Genomic DNA, 21,443 nt, shown 5'->3' on the forward strand with positions numbered 1-21,443 from the left:
TATTTCCACTTCAGTAGGAGTATCTCAGTGGTCTTACACATAAAGATCACCTGGAGCAGATATTAAAAAGGCACATTGTTGAGGCCCTACTCAGAATGTGACTAAATAATAAACATGAGGCAGGAAATCACAGTGTCCAAAGATATAGTTTGTAACAGTAACAACATAAAGGGGAAGGACAGAACTGTATAGAATCAGAGTTTTGTATACTACCAAAGCTGAGTTCAAGCTAGTTTCTTAGAAATGTAAGATGACAGTTGTAATCCAAAGGGTAACCATGAAGATGTTGCAACAAGAAAAAAATGAAAAGTGATCCATGAATAGACTATAATACATTTAAGTATTACAAAATATAAAACTATGTACAACTATTCTTTATGATGTCCCTTTAACTTAAAAAAACATCCTTGAAGTATTACTTAAGGAGATTGGTGGTCAACACTGTTTTGACTTCAAGCAGAGAGGGCTGCAACAATTTTTCTGCCTCATTTTTTTTTTTTTTCTTTTTGTCTGTGCCCCTTGGCATGTGGAATCTCAGTTCCTCGACTAGGGATCAAACGTGTGCCCCCTGCAGTGGAAGCATGGAGTCTTTTTTTTTTTTAATTTAATTAATTTATTTTTGACTGTGTTGGGTCTTTGTTGCTGCATGCAGGCTTTCTCTAGTTGCAGTGAGCGGGGGTTACTCTTCGTTGCAGTGCATGGGCTTCTCATTGCAGTGGCTTCTCTTGTTGCGGAGCACGGGCTCTAGGCACGCGGGCTTCAGTAGTTGTGGCACGAGAGCTCAGTAGTTGTGGCTTGTGGGCTCAGTAGTTGTGGCTCGCGGGCTCTAGAGCGCAGGCTCAGTAGTTGTGGCGCACGGGCTTAGTTGCTCCGTGGCATGTGGGATCTTCCCGGACCAGGGATCGAACCCGTGTCCCCTGCATTGGCAGGTGGATTCTTAACCACTGTACCACCAGGGAAGTCCCAGAAGCACAGTCTTAACCACTGGACTGCCAGGGAAGTCCCTACCTCAGTTTTAATGCATACCTTTGAGTATTTTTTCTTTTGTTTTCTTAGGATGCTGTTATTTACAATTTGATTACATTCAGATTATTCAACAATCATAGTGCTTTTCACCATAACCTCACATTTTGTAATTTTAATTGTTTTCATCTAATCTGTGTGTTAAACAGCTACACATGAACCTTAAAGGACCACTTGTAGCCTTAATCTGCCCCAATTCCTTTTTCAAGTGAAGCATAAATTATTTAATATTTAAATGAGGCTTAAATAAACACGTGGGCCTAGCTTGGCTCACTGTATTAGTTTTTATTGCTGTGGAACAGATGACCACAAACCTAGTGGCATAAAGTGACACATATTTGTCATCTCATAGTTTTTGTGAGTCAGGAGTCTGGGCATGGCTTAGCAGTGTCCTCTACTGAGGGTCCAAGAAGGTTGTAATCAAGTTGTTGGCCAGGTTGGAGTCTCATCTGGAGACTTGACTGGGGAAGATTACACTAGCTACTCCACTTCCAAGCTACTGCAAGTTGTTGCAATGTTGTAGGACTGAAGTTGCTGTTTTCTTGCTGGATGTAAGCCAGGGGCTGCTCTCTAGAGGTGGCCTCCTGCCTCTAGATGTGGAAATACAGCATTAAATACACTACTTGTTAAATACGTCACTTATATTTTAAAGGGTCCAGGATGTATTTAGGCTTATATGTTTTGCATTTCCATGTATATCATACACGAACTGTTTGTGCTTGCTTCTTGTTTTTTTTTTTGACTGCACCTCACAGCATGCAGAATCTTAGTTCCCCAGCCAGGGATGGAACCTGTGCCCCCTGCAGCAGAAGCACAGTTTCTTAACCACTGACTGCCAGGGAAGTCCCTGTGTTTGCTTCTTTTCTGAGTTCCTCATCCTCCTAGCCCCTGGAAGTTTTGCCCTCACAACCCCCCAGCCCTCCCTTGCAGGAATCACTGCCCCCGCCTCTCTGAAATATTATTAGTGATTTGGAACTGAAGGAGACAGGCAGTTAGGGAATGGAGGGAGAAAAGGGAGACCCTACCCCCTGTCATCAAATATTAAGATGCACCCATATCCAATGGTGAATATTTTTCTAAAAAAATTTTTGAATGGATTGTTCTTGTTTTTGAAATTATTTGAGTGTGTTGACTCCTGATTTGATGTGAGTTTTAAGCAATCATTGTGCATATGTGAGAATTCCTGAGAAATGCAAAAATCTAAAGTCCTCATTATTTTCAAATGTAGGGAAATTTGTGTTTTAAAATGAAAAATTAATGAAGTTTATATATAAATTTAATGAAACATCTCTTAATTTTGTAGTTTTGTTTTCTAATTTGGCACTGGTACCTGCCCTTTTCATGCCCAGATCTCAGACATTTTCTTGTACATTTTCTTTTCTGGGTCCTGGGCACTCTGCCTGCAGTGCCAAATGGATAAATTGGATTTGTTTGAGTCTTCCTATGGATCAGTAAGGGGACAAAAAGTTGACAGTAGTTTATCAACATCCCATATTCAGATAGTTAAGCAATTTCAATAATTCTTAATAGCATGACAGATTTTACTATCTCTTAATGGCATGACAGATTTTACTATCTCTTAATAGATGTTGGCTTCTGAGACCTAGGGAAGCACAGGAAAGTTTCTTTGGCATGAAAGCAACTCTAGGCAGAGTACTTTTTATTTAGGTTGATGTATTGCTAGGGCTGCCTTAACAAAATACCACAGACTCGGTGGCTTAAACAACAGAAATTTATTTTCTGACAGTTCTGGAGGCTGAGAGCCCAAGATCAAGGTCAGCAGGTTTGGTTTCTTTTGAGTCTTCTTTCCTTGGCTAGCAGAAGGCCGCCTTCTTGCTGTGTCTTCACATGATCTTTCTCTGTGTGTATGCATGTCTGTCCTTATCTCCTCTTAATAAGGATAGCAGTCATAGTGGATTAGGGCCTACCTATATGACCTCATTTCACCTTAATTACCTCATTACAGATCCTGTCTCCAAGCACAGTCACATTCTGATGCACTGGGGGTTAGGACTTCAACATATGAATTATGAGAGGATACAACTAACCCCATAACAATTGTCATCCTTTATTTTATGCAATAGCAAAGTTGATGATAAAGCACATTTCAATTAAGGTGAATCTTATTTCCTACCGTCTTCCAATGGGAGTATATTGCCCTCCCACCACTCCAAGAAACATATCAATAGCAGAGTAAGACCTTAAGCTAGAAGGTGGAAACAATTTTGAATTCCTCAGTACCCTCCAGATCCTCTCCCCAAATATATATATTTTTTCTTCTTCCAGTTCTACCAAGTCTTTTCTTTATGTTGTCTTTCTTTAGTCCTTCCTCAGGTGATGAGCATACCTTCCAGATACAGAGTTGCTCCATTCCATGTGGTAGATTCCATACCTTGGGTCCCTTTTCCCCTTTTGTCTGAGATCTCAATGAACTTTTAAAAAAAATTAATTTTATTGAAGTATAGTTGATTTACAATGTATTAATTCCTGCTCTATAGCAAAGTGATTCAGTTATATAGATATACATTCTTTTTCACATTCTTTTCCATTATGGTTTATTACAGGATATCGAATATAGTTCCCTGAGCTATACAGTAGGACCTTGTTGTTTATCCATTCTATATATAATAGTTGCATCTGCTAACTCCAACCTCCCAATCCATCCCTCCCCCCGCCGCCCCCTTGGCAAACACAAGGCTGTTCTCTATGTCTGTGAGTCTGTTTCGTAGATAAGTTCTCAATGAACTCTTCTTCATCCACCTCACCCATTCCCCTCTTTTTTGATTTCTCTTTCACTTTCCTTTTCACTTTCAGTGTTACTATGTACTAAGGCCTAGAGATACAAAGTAAGAAGAGACACAATGTTCTTTTCATGGAGTTTACTGTCTAGTGGGGAGAAGACAGATCTTTCAAAAAATAGTGACTTTAGATGGTAACTGATAGTTGTGTCTTGATGTGAAAGTAAGGGGGTAGCTGCTGTAAGAGAGTGACTACATATGTGTGTGTTTTAAATTTAAATAGACCTTGGAGAAGGCCTAATGAAATGATGTTTGAGCTGAACCTCCCCATTGAGAGGAAGAGTTACTTTCCTGCTGATGGATATTCGGGTTGCTTTTATTATTGTTTATTTATTTTGGTGTTATAAACATTGATGCTATGAACATTCCTATACACATTTCTTGATGCATATTTGCAAGAATTTTAGGGTTAAATGTAGGAGTAGTAATTGTAGGTTGTACTGTATGTGAATGTTTAGTTTTCAGGATAGTGCCAAATCATTTTCCACAATAGGTATACCAATTTACGCATCCACAAGGAAAACAAAAGAAATCCCATTTAAGAATCTCCCAGGGCTTCCCTGGTGGCGCAGTGGTTGAGAATCTGCCTGCTAATGCAGGGGACACGGGTTTGAGCTCTGATCTGGGAAGATTCCCACATGCTGCGGAGCAACTGGGCCCGTGAGCCACAACTACTGAGCCTGTGCATCTGGAGCCTGTGCTCCGCAACAAGAGAGGCCGCGATAGTGAGAGGCCCGCGCACCGCGATGAAAAGTGGCCCCTGCTTGCTGCAACTGGAGAAAGCCCTTGCACAGAAACGAAGACCCAGCACAGCCAAAAATAAATAAATTAAAAAAAACCAAAAAACAAAAAACTCCCAAACTTCCCATAAGAATCTTCATTCTTGTCAATACTTAGCAGATTTAATTTCTACCAATCTGAAGAGTATCAAACAATTTTTCATTGTGATCTTAATTCTATTTTCGTGATTACTATCTGTTTTTCATTTTACTTTTTAAAAATAAAAATAGATTCTGGGTAGCAAACTTTTTTTTTTTTTTCATAGTGAAAACTTTTATATTTAGAATTAGTCAGCTGGACTCAGTTTAGATGATCCCAATTTTGTTGGCAACATCCAAAGTATCATAGTCAGGAGCCAGTCGAACATATGCCTTCTTCTCTCCATCAGGCCTGATCAGGGTGTTGACCTTAGCCACGTCAATGTCATAGAGCTTCTTCACAGCCTATTTAATTTGGTGCTTGTTGGCCTTGACATCCACAATGAATACCAGTGTGTTGTTGTCTTCTATTTTCTTCATGGCTGACTCGGTGGTGAGGGGGAACTTGTTGATGGCATAGTGGTCAAGCTTGTTTCTCCTAGGGGCGCTCTTCCGAGGATATTTGGGCTGCCTCCTGAGCCGCAGTGTTTTGGGCCGTCGGAAGGTGGGTGACGTCCGGATCTTCTTTTTTTTGTGGCTGTGTACGCCATTCAACACTGCTTTCTTGGCCTTCAAAGGCTTTGCTTTGGCTTGGGCTTTGGGAGGGGCAGGGGCTTCCTTCTTCGCCTTTGGCGCCATCTTCGTGAAAAGCTGGGTAGCAAACTTTTGTTAGTGATATGTACTGCAAATACCTTCTCTCATTTTGTGGTTCATCATTTCACCTTCCTCATGGTTTCTTTAAATGAAAAAAAAAGTTCTTTTAAGATGGTCAAATCTGTCATTTTATGGTTAACACTTTTTGTGTCTTAATAACTCCTTACCCTAAGGTCAAAGATATTCTTCTATATTTTCTTTGGAAAGTTTCCAAGTTATCTATTCGTATTTAATTCTTTAATCTACCAATGATTTATTTTTTCCATTTGAATACTTAGCACTTTACTGAAAAGTCTGTCTTTCTCCAGTGACCTATAATGGTGTCTCATCAAATTTCCAAATATGCATGGATCTAACACTGGGCTCTCCATTCTGTTTTATTGGTTTATTTGTTTGTTTTGTGCCAATACCATACCATGTTCATTACTGTGGTTTTATGGTAAGTCATGCTGTTACATTTTAGAATCAAGTAGTCAAGTTCTATAAAACTACTTGAGATCTTTTTTAAAAAATTTATTTATTTATTTATTTATTTTTGGCTGCGCTGGGTCTTTGTGGCTGCACACGGGCTTTCTCTAGTTGCGGCGAGCGGAGGCTGTTCTTCGTTGCGGTGCGCAGGCTTCTGATTGCGGTGGCTTCCCTTGTTGCGGAGCTCAGGCTCCAGGCACATGGGCTTCAGTAGTTGTGGCTCATGGGCTCTAGAGTGCAGGCTCAGCAGCTGTGGCTCATGGGCTCAGTTGCTCTGCGGCATGTGGGATCTTCCTGATCCAGGTCTTGAACCCATGTCCCCTGCATTGGCAGGCGGATTCTTAACTACTGTGCCACCAGGGAAGCCCCACTACTTGAGATCTTCATAGGAATTTCATTTAATCTTTAGGTCGTTTTAAGGAAATTGACATGTTTACAATATTGAATCTTCCTATCAATGAGTATGATATCTCTCCATTTATTTTTCAATGAAGCTTTATAGTTTTTTACATACCACTCTTTTTTAAAAATTTATTTATTTTATTATTTTTGGCTGTGCTGGGTCTTCGTTTCTGTGCGAGGGCTTTCTCTAGTTGTGGCAAGTGGGGGCCACTCTTCATCGCGGTGCGCGGGCCTCTCACTATCGCGGCCTCTCTTGTTGCGGAGCACAGGCTCCAGACCGCAGGCTCAGTAGTTGTGGCTCACGGGCCCAGTTGCTCCGCAGCATGTGGGAATCTTCCCAGATCAGAGCTCAAACCCGTGTCCCCTGCATTAGCAGGCAGATTCTCAACCACTGCGCCACCAGGGAAGCCCCTACATACCACTCTTGAATGTTCTTTAAAAAGATTTATTCCTAGGTAACTAATGATTTTTACTATTCATTTAAATAGTATCTTTAAAAAAGTCACTTTCTAACTTTGTTATATAGGTATACAATTGCTGTTTTACTTCTTTTCCTTCTCTCTCTCTTTTCTTTTGGCTGCTCCAGGTGGCTTGTGGGATCTTAGTTCCCTGACCAGGGATTGAACCTGGGGCCAAGACAGTGAAAGCACCAAGTCCTAACCACTGGACTGCCAGGGAATTCCCAACTTCTTTTTTCTCTTAACTTTAATTTTTACATAATTATAGATTCACAGGAAGTTGTAAAATAGTAGAGAGAGTTCCATGTACTCTTCACCCAGTTTCCCAATGGTTCTATCTTACATAGGTATAGTACAATATCAAAACCAGGAAATGGACATTGGTACAATGCATTTATATAGTTCTATGCCATTTTATCAAATGTATAGATTCCTATAACCATCACTGCAATCAAGATACAGAACTATTCCATTACCACAAATCTCTCCCTCATGCTACCCCTTTATAAAAGTATCTACCTGGCATTCCACTATTATTTCTAGACCCTGGTAATTAATAATCTGTTCTCCATATCTGTAACTTTATCATTTTGAGGAATTTATCTAAATGAACTCATACAGTATGTGGTCTTTTTTTTTTTTAATTAACATCTTTTTTGGAGTATAATTGCTTTACAATGGTGTGTTAGTTTCTGCTTTATAACAAAGTGAATCAGCTACACATATACATATATCCCCATATCTCCTCCCTCTTGTATCTCCCTCCCACCCTCCCTATCCCACCCCTCTAGGCGGTCACAAAGCACCGAGCTGATCTGCCTGTGCTATGCGGCTGCTTCCCACTAGCTATCTATTTTACATTTGGTAGTATATATAAGTCCATGCCACTCTCTCACTTCGTCCCAGCTTACCCTTCCCCCTCCCTGTGTCCTCAAGTCCATTCTCTATGTCTGAGTCTTTATTCCTGTCCTGCCCCTGGGTTCTTCAGAACCATTTTTTTTTTTTTTTTTTAGATTCCATATATATGTGTTAGCATACAGTGTTTGTTTTTCTCTTTCTGACTTACTTCACTCTGTATGACAGTCTTTAGGTCCATCCACCTCACTACGAATAACTCAATTTCATTTCTTTTTATGACTGAGTATACTCAGCCATGTGTATGGCACATTGTATATATGTGCCACATCTTTATCCATTCATCTGTCGATGGACACTTAGGTTGCTTCCATGTCCTGGCTATTGTAAATAGAGCTGCAATGAACATTGTGGTACATGACTCTTTTTGAATTATGGTTTTCTCAGGGTATATGCCCAGTAGTGGGATTGCTGGGTCATATGGTAGTTCTATTTTTAGTTTTTTAAGGAACCTCCATACTGTTTTCCATAGTGGCTGTATCAATTTACATTCCCACCACAGTGTGTGGTCTTTTTTTTTTTTTTTTAAAGGTTCTGTTTACTCACTAAGCATGTATTTTTTTTTATAAGTTTATTTATTTAGTTTTATTTATTTTTGGCTGCATTGGGTCTTCGTTGCTGCACGTGGGCTTTTCTCTAGTTGTGGCGAGTGGGGGCTACTCTTCGTTGCGGTGCGCGGGCTTCTCATTGCTGTGGCTTCTCTTGTTGCAGAGCATGGGCTCTAGGTGCATGGGCTTCAGTAGTTGTGGCGCACAGGCTTAGTTGCTCCGCGGCATGTGGGATCTTCCCAGACCAGGGCTCGAACCCGTGTCTCCTGCATTGGCAGGCGGATTCTTAACCACTGTGCCACCAGGGAAGCCCAGTGTGTGGTCTTTTGAGAATAGTTTTGTTTTTTTTCCCACTCAGTATAATGCCCTGAGATCCATCCAAATTTTTGCATGTGTCAATAGGTCATTCTTTGTTTATTGCTGAGTAGTATTCCATTTTCTCTATGTGATACAGTTTGTTTAGCCATTCAGCTATTGAAGGAGCAATTGCTTTTTAATAAAAAGGCAAATGCCCACTTTAATCATAATTCTGAATTGTTTTTTTTTGTGTTAACATCTATGTTTTTACAAAGCACAATAAACTAGGCTAGGTATTATTAATTTTTAATGGTTAACAAGGTTTGAAACATATATAAATGATATCTATATATGATATAAATTATAGTTATAACTAGCAGATGATTAAAATTCACACCTTTACATAAAATACTTGTAACTCTATTTATTCATGATAAATTTAGATCTACCTAAAAAAGATATTACCTGGCATTATAGTAGGGCTAACTAAGTACCTGAGAAGCACTTGCTATATTATTGATTTAATACAAAGTGATTATTTAAACAGACACACAGACACATGCACACATAGGCATTCACATAGCTTTCCTCCACGCCTTAAATAGAAGTGCTGATCTCTCAATTTCACTGTATTTCTGTTTCAGCAGATGTTGTGTTCTATAGGAATATGCTTGAAATTGTTGTAAAACATTGTACCAGTTATCAAGACTTAATACAAACATTCACAAGTAGTCTGCTGCTCTTGCCACTACTTCCTGATGCTGCTGGTGGAACCTTTTGACCTCTTGCTTTGAGCTGCAGGGCTGAATATTTGTAATGGTTTCCTTATAGGCTCTGAAGTGAGAGAAACACTTTTTGGTGAGTTGATTATTTTATTGGCTGCTACAGCAGCCCCATCTACTGGTATCCTCGAAGTATTACATTTTAATTTAGGTGGGTTCTTTTTTACTGGGGCTTTTTCCTTCACTTAAACTTTCCTTCATTTTTACTCATAGTGAGTTCTTCATCATTTTCCTCACTCTCACTGAAGTCGGATCACTAATACTGGGTCTAGTGCTTCCTCTCAAAAGAATGTTCCTCTGTTTCAGTCAAGCATTAACCATCATGCAAATCATCTTCAGTAATTTCATCCAAATTCAAATAATCACTAATTGTGCTGCAATTAGAGAAATGGGAAAGTTTATTCATTGTTTTTGTTTTAGTACTGCCACATTTTTCAATTCCTTTACCCTGAAACCCCTGCACACCAGTGGAGTCTGTTGATGGTTCCTTCACTGGTAGTACGGATGTAACTTCTAAATCTCTCTGGTAGAGCTTGTTGTTTAAGGATGGAGTTTTCACTTGAAGCGGAGCATCTTCAGATTTTAAATTCTGAACTTAGTTTTTGTTTCTAACTCCAGATTACGTTTGGATTTTTTAAGGTGCAGTTAAACAATATCATTATCATGGTCTCTGTTAGAGTGCCCAAACTTTAGTAAGTGTCTGGCCTAGGTTGCTTTTTCTGGTGCTCCTTGCCAGTGGAGTAAGATAAGAAAAATAAATTAGGGAATTCCCTGGCGGTCCAGTGGTTAGGACTTGGCACTTTCACTGCTGGGGTCCGAGTTCCATCCCTGGTTGGGGAACTAAGATCCCATAAGCCACGAGGCTCGGCCCCCCCCAAAAAAAAAAGAAGTATAAGGATTGGAAAGGAAAAAAGAAATGTCATTGTTCATAGATGATAGAATTCTCTACCTAAAAAAGCCCAGACAGGTTTTCAGGAATATGGGAATTTAGCAAGATGACTGAATATAAGATTGATATATAAAAAAATAGGTTGGCTTTAAATGGGTGAGTTGTATGGTATGTGGATTATATCTCTCTACATCTGCTATATTTTAAAAAATCTGGTATTTTCCTTTAGATGGGAAGTGGAGCCATCCCTGCTGTCAGTACAAGCCTGGGAACTGCAGATGCTCAGTCTCACAGTCCCCACTCACCAAAGCTCACCAACCCTAACTGATTTAAAAAAATACAAGAGCTGTGTTGAGATATAATTCACACAGTATACAATTTTCCCATTTAAAGCCAATTAATTTTTATTATTTATTTGGCTGTGCCTTGTCTTAGTTGTGGCACTCGGATCTTCGTTGTGGCATGCAGGATCTTTAGTTGCAGCATGTGGACCTCTTAGTTGTGGCATGTGAACTCTTAGTTGCGGACTTCTTAGTTGCAGCGTGCATGTGGGATCTAGTTCCCTGACAAGGGATCGAACCTGGGCCTCCTGCATTGGGAGTGCGGAGTCTTACCCACTGGACGACTAGGGAAGTCCCCCTGACTACTATCCTTTGAAAAGCCTGCTTACAAGGTTGGCCCTGGCTGGCATCTGGAAACTAAGAATCTGGGGAGGGTTTTCAACCACCCTAACTGATAGAAATAGCTCACTGTGCCTAAACTGTTTGTATAAACAATGTGGTTTATGCTAAACACCTGCTTTTCTCCTGGGAGTCTGGAATTTTGGTACTGCTAGACCAAGGGTGCCTACGTGACCAGGCCCAAGTAAAAACCTTAGGAGCAGGGTCTCTAATGAGCTTCCCTGGTAGAGAACATTTCACATGTGTTGTCACAACTTGTTACTGGGGGAATTAAGTGTGTCCTGGTGACTCCACTGGGAGAGGACTCTTGGCAGCTTGTGTCTGGTTTTCTTTGGACTTTGCCCATTTGCCTTTTTCCTTTGCTGATTTTGCTTTGTACCCTTTCACTGTAATAAATCATAGCCATGAATGTGACTACTCGCTGAGTCCTGTGAGTCCTCCTAATGAATCATTGAAACTGGGGGTGGTCTTGGGAACCTCTCCCCTGACCAAATTATAGGTTTTTTTTTTTAATAGACTGAATTTTTTTTTTTTTTTCAAAAGATGTTCTGTATAGCAATTTTTTTTTTTTTTAAAGATTTATTGATTGATTGATTGCTATGTTGGGTCTTCGTTTCTGTGCTAGGGCTTTCTCTAGTTGCGGCAAGCGGGGGCCACTCTTCATCGCGGTGCGCGGGCCTCTCACCGTCGCGGCCTCTCTTGTTGTGGAGCACAGGCTCCAGACGCGCAGGCTCAGCAGTTGTGGCTCACGGGCCTAGTTGCTCCGCGGCATGTGGGATCCTCCCAGACCAGGGCACGAACCCGTGTCCCCTGCATTAGCAGGCAGATTCTCGACCACTGCGCCACCAGGGAAGCCCTAGACTGAATTTTTTAAGAGCAGTTTTAGGTTCAAATTATAGTTTTTATATGTCGCTGGAGTTGTTTTGCATATTTTAATGTTTTTATAGCTTTATTAAAGTATAAACATATACAATAAAATGCATATTAAGATGTACAGTTTTATTAGTTTTGACATATGTATATACCCATGAAACCATCACCACAGTCAAGATATTGAGCATATTTATCACCCTAATAGTTATCTCATGCCCCTTGGTAATCCATCTCTTCCTCCGCACCCCCTCACCCCAGATAACCGCTGATCTATCACTATAATTTGCATTTTCCATAATTTTATATAAATAGAATCATGCAGTATATACTCTTTGCATGACCTCAGTCACTCAGACTACTAATTTGGAGATTCATCCATGTTGTTACATATTATAGATAGTTGTTCCTTTTTATTGCTGAGTAGTATTCTATTGTATGAACTTCATATGGATTATACTACAGTTTATTTATCACCTGTTGATAGACATTTGGGTTGTTTCCAATTATTGGCCGTTACAAATAAAACCACTATAGGACTTCCCTGGTGGTGCGGTAGTTAAGAATCCGCCTGCCAATGCAGGGGACATGGGTTCAAGTCCTGGTCTGGGAAGATCCCACATGCCGCGGAGCAGCTAAGCCCGTGCGCCACAACTACTGAGCCCGCGTGCCACAACTACTGAAACCTGTGTGCCTAGAGCCTGTGCTCCACAACAAGAGAAGCCACCGCAGTGAGAAGCCCGCGCACCGCAACGAAGAGTAGCCCCCACTCGCCACAACTAGAGAAAGCCCTCGCGCAGCACGAAGACCAAATACAGCCAAAAAAATAAATAAGATAAATAAATTAAAAAAAAAACCCACTATAAATGTTCATATACATGTCTTTGTAGGGGCACATGCCTTCATTTCTCTTTGGTAAACATTTTGGAGTAGGATGGTTAGGTTGTGTGGTTGGTATATGTATCACGTTTTGAGAAACTTCCAAACTATTTTCAAAAGTGATGACAACACTTTGCATTCCTACCAGCAGTGTATTAGAGTTCCAACTGGTGCACATCTAGTCTGTCTTTTTATTTTTTAAGTCTGTCTTTTTTTTGGCCACAGCTCATGGCTTGCGGGATCTTAGTTCCCCCACCAGGACCAGGGATTGAAACTGGGGCCATAACAGGCAGTGAAAGTGCCGTATCCTAACCACTGGGCCACCAGGGAAGTCCCTAGTCTGTCTTTTTAATCGTAGCCGTTCAATTGGGTGTGTAGAGATTTCTCATTATGGTTTCAATTTGCACTTCACTATTAACTAATTGATGTTGATCACCTTTTCTTATGCTTATTTGCCATCTTTGGTGAACTGTCTATTTTAAAATTGGGTCTACTTCGTTGGGTATGTATTTTGCAAATATTTTGTCTCAGTCTGTGGCTTGCCTTTTCATTTTAGTTAACAGAGCAAAAGTTTTACATTTTGATGAGGTCCAACTTATCAATGTTTTCTTTTTGTGTCATATTTAAGAAATCTTTGCAAAACCCAAGGTCATTAAGATTTTCTCTTATTTTCCTCTACAAGTTTTTTTTTTTTTTTTTTTGGCTGCGCTGGGTCTTCGTTGTGGGCTTCTCTCTAGTTGTGCCGTGTGGGCTTCTCTAGTTGTGGTGCACGGGCTCTAGGGTGCACGAACTCAATAGTTGTGGCTCCAGGCATGGGTTCAGTTGCCCCATGGCATGTGGGATCTTAGTTCCCTGACCAGGGATCGAGCGGTGTCCCCTGCATTGGAAGGCAGATTCTTAACCACTGGACCACCAGGGAAGTCCCTTCATGTACAAGTTTTATACTTTAGGGACTTCCCTGGTGGTCTAGTGATTAAGACTCCACTCTTCTACTGCGGGGGGCACAGGTTCGATACCTGGTTGGGAAACTAAGATCCCACATGCCGTGCAGCACGGCCAAAAATAATAAAAGTACAAGTTTTACACTTTAAGTTCGTACATTCAGGTCTGTGATCCATCTTAAGTCAATTTTTGTATGTGATGTGGGATAAAGGTTGAGTGTTTTTTTTGTTTTTTGTTTTGTATATAGCTACCCAATAGTGTTCCTGCACCATTTGTTGAAAAGATTATCCTTTCCCATTGAATTGCCTTGGGACCTTTGTTGAAAATGAAATGATCATATATGTGTAGGTCTGTTTCTTGACTCTAATCTGTTTCATTGAAATATAGGTCTGTATTTATGCTAATACCACATTGTCTTAATTACTGTAGCTTTATAATAAGCTTTGAAATCAGGTAGTATAATCCCTCTAGTTTTGTTATTTTTGAAGTTGTTTCAGCTATCCTAGGCCCTTTGTATTTCTATATAAATTTTAGAATCAGATTGTCAGTTTTCATTTTTCTACCTATGTTCTCAAGTGATGTTGTCCAGTACTTGTCCTTTCTTAGCTGTTCTTATCTGTTTCTAGGATCAAGGTTATATCCTGTCATAGAACAAGGTGGGGAGAACTCTATTTTTCTGTGCTCTGAAAGATTTTGTATAAGATTGTGATGATTTGTTCTTTCAAAATTTGGTTTAACTCACCTGTAGACATGCAAACCTTCAGGTCCCACTCCAGGCCATGGGGGGTGGGACCCAGCCATCTTTTTTTTTTTCTAAATAATTAATTATTTTTGGCTGCGTGGGGTCTTTGTTGCTGTGCGTGGCCTTTCTCTAGTTGCGGTGAGCAGGGGCTACTCTTAGTTGCGGTGCGCGGGCTTCTCATTGCGGTGGCCTGTCCTGTTGCAGACCATGGGCTCCAGGCACGCAGACTTCAGTAGCTGTGGCATGCGGGCTCAGTAGTTGTGGCTCGAGGGCATACTTGCTCCACAGCACATGGGATCCTCCCTGACCAGGGATCGAACCCGAGTCCCCTGCACTGGCAGGTGGACTCCCAACCAATGTGCCACCAGGGAAGCCCCCAGCCATCTTTTTAACAAACCTTCCAGGTGATTCTGATGTGCTCTGAAGTTTGAGAACCACTATGAAGGACTGTTTATTTTTTTTTATTTAAGTCTTTAAGCTGTTTTGAGTTTATTTTTATGTATGGTGTGAGGCTGTGTAATAACTTCTCTTTTTTTAAAAAAATTTTTATTTATTTGGTTGCACCAGGTCTTACTTGCAGCATGTGGGCTCCTTAGTTGCGGCTGGTGGGCTCCTTACTGTGGCATGCGAACTCTTAGTTGCGGCTTGCATGTGGGATCTAGTTTCCTGACCAGGGATTGAACCCGGGCCCCCTGCATTGGGAATGTGGACTCCTCTCCACTGCGCCACCAGGGAAGTCCCTGTTTTTTTTAAGACGAGGAAAAAACAAGCCAGAGAACATTTGAACATTTATCCGAATAGGTACTTGCTACTATCTTTCCCCTGCTTTTGGTCCCTGTTTTTGGTTAGGTGGGGCGTCTTGCTGTTACTTCTAGGACCGGAACAACCCCAGCCCAAACACACTCATGGTGTGGAATTTTGGCTTTGGGCTTATCAGTGCCAGCCATGGCCTGGTTGTTTTTTTCTCTTGATCCTATTTCTCAGCCAGGGCTGAGGGCTAGCTGTATCACAAGGCTGTGGGAGTGGTTTTGGAATTTGAGAATCTGCAGTGTTGCTTCACCTACAGTGGGATTGTGAAGGTCATTGGCGAATAGTTAACGGATGATTCATCTGTACAGGGGATGGAAATACCTTGAGCTAAGGCCAGGGTTGGTGTTGGGGGTTGAGGGGGGGCAGATTGTAAGGATCACAGATCCAAGGACTGGGGAGGACATTTTAAAGGCCTGAGCTGGGGTGCTTGGGGTCTAGGATCAAGTTCGTTCACAATCATATCTATCAATCTTTTTTTTTTTTTTTTTTACTAGTCCTGCTTTTGGGATTATGCCTAGGACACATTCTCCCTTTTCCTCCCATTTATACATCTTTTATGTTTTTTATTTTTCAAGTATCTCATTGGTCCACTTGGAATTTATTTTGGCTTTAAATTGTATTTAATGTGTAAATTTGGAGGACACTAACATTTCATAATACAGTGTTTCCCATCTACTACATCTCTTCATTGTTAAAATCTTTCGGTTTTGGGGACTTCCCTGGTCCAGTGGCTAAGACTCCACGCTCCCAATGCAGGGGAACCGGGTTCCATCTAGATCCCACATGCCGCAACCAAGAGATCACATGCTGCAACTAAGAGATCACATGCCGCGACTAAAGATCCCGCACGCTGCAACTAAGACTTGGCTCAGCCAGATAAATAAATAAATAATAAATAAATAAATAAATATTTTTAAAAAACTTTCGGTTCTTGTAACTTTGTAAACTTTACCACACATTTTCAAAGTTTATTCCTAAGTATTTTTGTTTTTGTTTTTGCTATTGCAAATTGTATCTTTTGTCCATTATATTTTCTAACAGGTAATGGTTGGAGGAAAGCCATTGATTGTTGTAAGCAATTGCTGTATTTTGTAACTCACTACCATGCTGAACTTGGAGTTCTGATAGTTTTTCAGGTGACTTTCTTGGGTTTTCCTCCTCTCACCTGCAGGCGGTCCTTCTCCATTGCTGTGCAGGATATTGTACTGCCCTGTTCCTCTGTGAACACGCTCTCTCTTTGTTGCCTTTTTACTTCTTTTCCTCTAGACCTTTTCATTCTCCAAGTTTCAGTCCTTCAACCATTCAGTGCATAGTCTCTTCCTTACAAAGTTCATCCACTTCTTTAAAGTTTCAGTCTCAATGTTAATGGTTCCCAAGTCTATTTTGAGCCTTGACTCTAATTCTGAATGTCTAGAAGCACACTGGATTTTCCTAGGACCTTGCAAAATCTGCTTATCTAAAACTGAACAGGGACTTCCCTGGCGGTCCAGTGGTTAAGACTTCAAGCTTCCACTGCAAGGGGCTCAGGTTCGATCCCTGGTCGGGGTACTAAGATCCTGTATGCCACACAGGACATGGCCAAAGAAAAGAAAAAAAAACCCGAAAACCCAAAAACTGAAAAAATTGTCTACTCTAGGATTCCTTTATGCCTGTTGTGGTATCCACTTCCTAGCTGTGTAGGCTTAAAATTGAAAATTTTTCTTTGCTTCCCACTTCCACTTAGTTATCAAGTCTTTTTTGTTTTTTTTTCCATCTTCCTTTCAAATGTCCCCTACTTATCTATCATTTTCCTCTAGTCACACTGAGTCCAGGTCATTTCCATCCCTTTTGGACCATTACAACCACCTGCCAACTGGTTTTCTTGCTCCCAGTCTCCCCTTCATTCATTAGTTCATCAACATTAACTGAGCTCCTCTCTGCCTGGGATTGTGTCAGGTGCTAGGAATTTACAGACAGGGGCCTGCTCTCAAAGAGTTGAGATGAGTGGGGGAAAACAGGTAAACAAACAATCACAATATTGTGTGGTGTCGGCCATGGCACAAATGTAACACCAGGTGCCACCAGAGTATAGAAAAGGAAGGACTCGGGACAGCTCTGGAGAGGAGGAAATGTTTGAGCTGAGTCTTACACGACTGGTATGAATTGGCCAGGAATTCAGCCCTCTGAGGTTGTTAACTCTTTGTTAGATCAAACTCTTCTTTGGGAAAGTTTTTTCTCTGAATGCAAATTTTCCATATATCTTATTTATTTATTTGTAGTAGACTTTAAGACTCTTTAAGTGCAGTTATCACATTTCAATCATTGTAATTCAAGTGGGGAATCAAATTTCAAGCTAACAAATGGGTAGATGTACTAAGAAACTAAACCTCAGGTAGAAATCCTTCCCTCTGCCACAGCTGTATAGTCATATCCCAAACACTGTCTAGATTGTTACGATAGGATTCTGGAAATCAACAAGGCTCTCATAGATTATGATGCTGTCTTAGCCCATCCACAGACCAGTAATGTGACAAAGTCAGGTTTATTAACCTATTACAATGAGGGAGGCTACTCACCAGAGGACCAAACAAAGTATAGAGTTAATACAGGACCTGAGGGACTTCCCTGGTGGTCCAGTGGTTAAGACTCCACGCTCCAAATGCAGGGGGCCGGGGTTCAATCCGTGGTCAGGGAACTAGATTCCGCATATCACAACCAAGACCCCTCATGCCACAACTAAGACCTGGAGCAGCCAAATAAATAAATAAATATTTTTTAAAAATACAAGATTTGAGGGAATGGTGGAGATAAAATTTAAAAGAAGCAGTGACAGGCTGAAAGCAAAACAGGGCTCATGTGGTCAGTGTCAGGTTTAAACTGTTGAACTGAGCTCAGAGTGATGTTTCCTTGGAAAGTAAAAGTTTAGGTGTGGAATGTTGTGTCCACAACTCCTTTTCTGAAGCTTTACACCTGGGTTGTAAATCAAGGCTGCTTCTCTGTGTCAAAGTGACTTGGATTCTCAATCAGGAATGGAATGTTTCATTTTTATGGATATAATTTCAAATAGGAAAGTTTCCAATAATCTATGATTTTAGAGAACAAAAGCTTTCAGTGAGTTAAGAAAGCAGGAGTCATGCAAAGAAGGGTGTTATTTTGATACTTTACAGCTGTAACGTGTCACGGGGAGAGACGCTTTTCTTGTTATTTTGCAGCTGCCTTTAACTGTGTCTGTTATCCTAGCCTGGGTAATGGCAAGGCAGATTTAAAATTTTCTCAGTCCTACCAAATTTTGACTTTTTCAGTGCTCACATTACAGTAAGGCAGGATCTGTAGACAAAAGGCAGAGAGGGGTCTGATGAAGACGGGTGCTCCTCTGTGAAGCCTGTGGTTGATAGGCCTCCATGCTCCCGGCCTCAGCTGCTTACCTCTGTAAAAGAATGGTATGTAATCATCTGTTATGAATCTGGGCTGTGAGCTTCTTGAGTACCGGGCCTTTCAAAGATTCCCTTTGTCCTCCCAGTTCTGGCACACAATGTTGAATGAACCACAGATGAGTCATCAGGGTTGCTCATCTCTAAGTTTTTACTGATCTGCCACTCTTTCAACACATCCAAGGTGGAGGTAGTAAGCACCAGCAGTCACCTAAGCGGTGTGTCCCTAGAGTCCCAAGGACTGTAAAAGTGCTTTTGACTCCCTGTGTTGCTTGATCAGTGAAGGATGGCAGGGGAAGTCATTTGCATATGTGTCAAAATCCGACGACTTCACACAGAGCCTTAAGTCATGTTCTGAGCTTCTTGCAGAATCCCTGGCCCAGCCTTTACAAACAAGACCTCTTCTTTAGCTGTGCAGGTGTAGTACAGAAGCTCCCTCCAGGCATAGGCTGTCATGGGAAAGTGAGATGATGCTTTTCTGGAAGATCCTTAAAAAAAAAATGCAAACAGGTACGCAACAGTCATGGATTTTTCAACTCACAGAGTTTAAAAGGAGCCGTCTTATATTTAAATGAACTCTTAGCCTCAAACTAACTTCATTGGTGTGTAACCTATCTGTGTTGTCATAGGAGTAGCTCACATGAATCTCTTTAAAGGCTTTCAAGTTAAATCACTTTTTCTTGGGTTTTCAGTTGCCCGGTGTTTGATCCAGGATTCCTATGCATGTGCAGAAATATCAGCTTTTACAGGGTCTCTAGGTGCTAGGGCCACAGTGATTTCCTTTCTCCTTTTACTGTAGTAAGCTGCTTTCTAAAGTAACTTCAGCTTCTGGTTTAGAATTATTTTATTGAATCAAATATAGCAGTCCCTGCTTATTAGCCATCTGTATCCACAATGTAACCATGATATACCAGTTGCCAGGTAGTTTTCCACTATATAAAAATATGATAAATAATTCATAGGGAGAATCATTATCAAAATATATCTTGTGCCTTCAGTAGCTTTTACTTGGAGATCTCAAGAGAACTCTACACAGATGATCCAGACTAGCACAGAAGGTACCTTTTGCCAATGTATCTTGAATAAAAGAATGGTCTTCATCTTTAGGTAATGCATAAAGCTTTGCTCTTTATCACTGCAAATCTTGGAATTTTTTAATTTTAATTTTTATCAAGCTAATATATAACTGTTTTAAGAATAAAATAGTAGTAAAATGCAACAAAATCAGTGTTTCCCTCCCCTAGCCATGTTGCTACTATGCAGAGGCATCTCCTTCTAATGTAAATGTTTTTTCTGGTGTTCACCTCTATCTAAATAACATGCTTATACCATGGATTCTTGACTCATCAACCTTAGATCACGGTATTTACTTTCTCTCTGGTCAGCAAGGACCTAGAGCTCTCTCATATCCTGCCACCTCTCAATATGAATGTAGCACAGCCTTTCTTTTTAAAGTCAATATTAAATGATTACATCATTATGCCTAAACTAAGCAGTGTAGGATGGTTACAGTTCCTTTCTTCTACATTGTATTTTTCCTGGAGGTAAAATTTGCCTTTACTTCCTGTTTCCTGCAGGGTTGGGAGAAAGGGAAAGTTGCTTGGCTTTCTGGGGTGGTGATGACACCTGGTGCCAAACAGCTTCTTTTTTTTTAATTTTTATAAATTTATTTATTTATTTTTGGCTGTGCGGGGTCTTTATTGCTGCGCGTGGGCTTTCTCTAGTTGCGGCGAGCGGGGGCTACTCTTCGTGGTGGTCCGCGGGCTTCTCACTGCGGTGGCTTCTCTGGTTGCGGCACACGGGCTTCAGTAGTTGTGGCTCGCAGGCTCTAGAGGTCAGGCTCAGTATTTGTGGCACACGGGCTTAGTTGCTCCGCAGCATGTGGGATCTTCCTGGACTAGGGATAGAACCCGTGTCGCCTGCACTGGCAGGCGGATTCTTCCACTGCGCCACCAAGGAAGCCCCCCAAAACAGCTTCTTAACCAGCCTTTTAACCAATTCTCTTGTCCCCAGCCTCTCCTGTCACTCCCTCAGCCCTCCAGCAGAACCCAGGATCCCCAGTTCCTGACGTGGCCCCAAATTCTCATCTTTGGCTTTTCCTGTGTACAGGATACAAAGAGAAATGACTGAACTGAGGAAATCATTGTATTGGAAATATTTCAAGATTTTAAAAACTGAATACAGGACTGATTGCTCTATCTTATATTGCTATATCCTAGTTCAGAACCGCATCATCTACTACCTGAACTACATTTCGCGAGTTATACCCTGTTTAACCCTAGGGTCGTACTGAGTGTTAATAGATGTTCTACAACCACCATCACAACAAAGATGCTTTGGTCAGATGAGTTTGGGATACACTGGGTCGTGCAAAGTTAGGTTTTTACTGCAGGACATCTAAGAGCACCTAATACGCTAATATGCATTATGACTCCCCAGGAAGACTGTCCTCCCCCACCTTTCTTTTGAGAATACCAGTGTTCCTTGGAACATGTTGGGCAACCCGGAACTTGGTCATTTCAATAACCGCCTAAGGGGGTTTTCCCTGTCTCCAGTCTCTTTTATCCTAAACCCGTGACTTATATTGTTGCCACACTTTTCTTTCTAACCCACAAAGCCAATCTTGGCACTTCAGTTCTCAGAAAGCTTCCCCATTTTCATGAAAAATACAGTCCACCCTCAAGATCCTCAAGATCCTTCATGTTTCAGCCCCAACAGACTTTCCTACCCACTCTTCCAACCTTTCCTCACGCACCTGCGCGTTTCAGCCAAATCAATCAAGAGTTTTACCTCAGGCCAACAGAGTAACTGCAAAGTCCTGTTCCTGCTCTTCCTTCACCCAGAATGTTCTGTCGTTACTTCTCATCATCCTCCACGAAGGCCTCCCTGATCCACTTCCTTCCCTGGGCGCCACACACATTGGAATGTAAGTCATTCCCTCCCCTGTGCTCCACCGTTT

The 21,443-nt window shown here is 41.2% G+C and overlaps 1 pseudogene; it reads right to left on the bottom strand.

Annotated features, from left to right (window-relative positions):
• Positions 1-4,871: 4,871 nt before the first annotated feature.
• LOC137758035 (large ribosomal subunit protein uL23 pseudogene) lies at positions 4,872-5,377 on the bottom strand (annotated as a pseudogene).
• Positions 5,378-21,443: the final 16,066 nt, after the last annotated feature.

The sequence above is a fragment of the Eschrichtius robustus genome, chromosome 1, assembly GCF_028021215.1.
Source record: "Eschrichtius robustus isolate mEscRob2 chromosome 1, mEscRob2.pri, whole genome shotgun sequence".
In the NCBI taxonomy this organism is placed as follows: Eukaryota; Metazoa; Chordata; class Mammalia; order Artiodactyla; family Eschrichtiidae; genus Eschrichtius; species Eschrichtius robustus.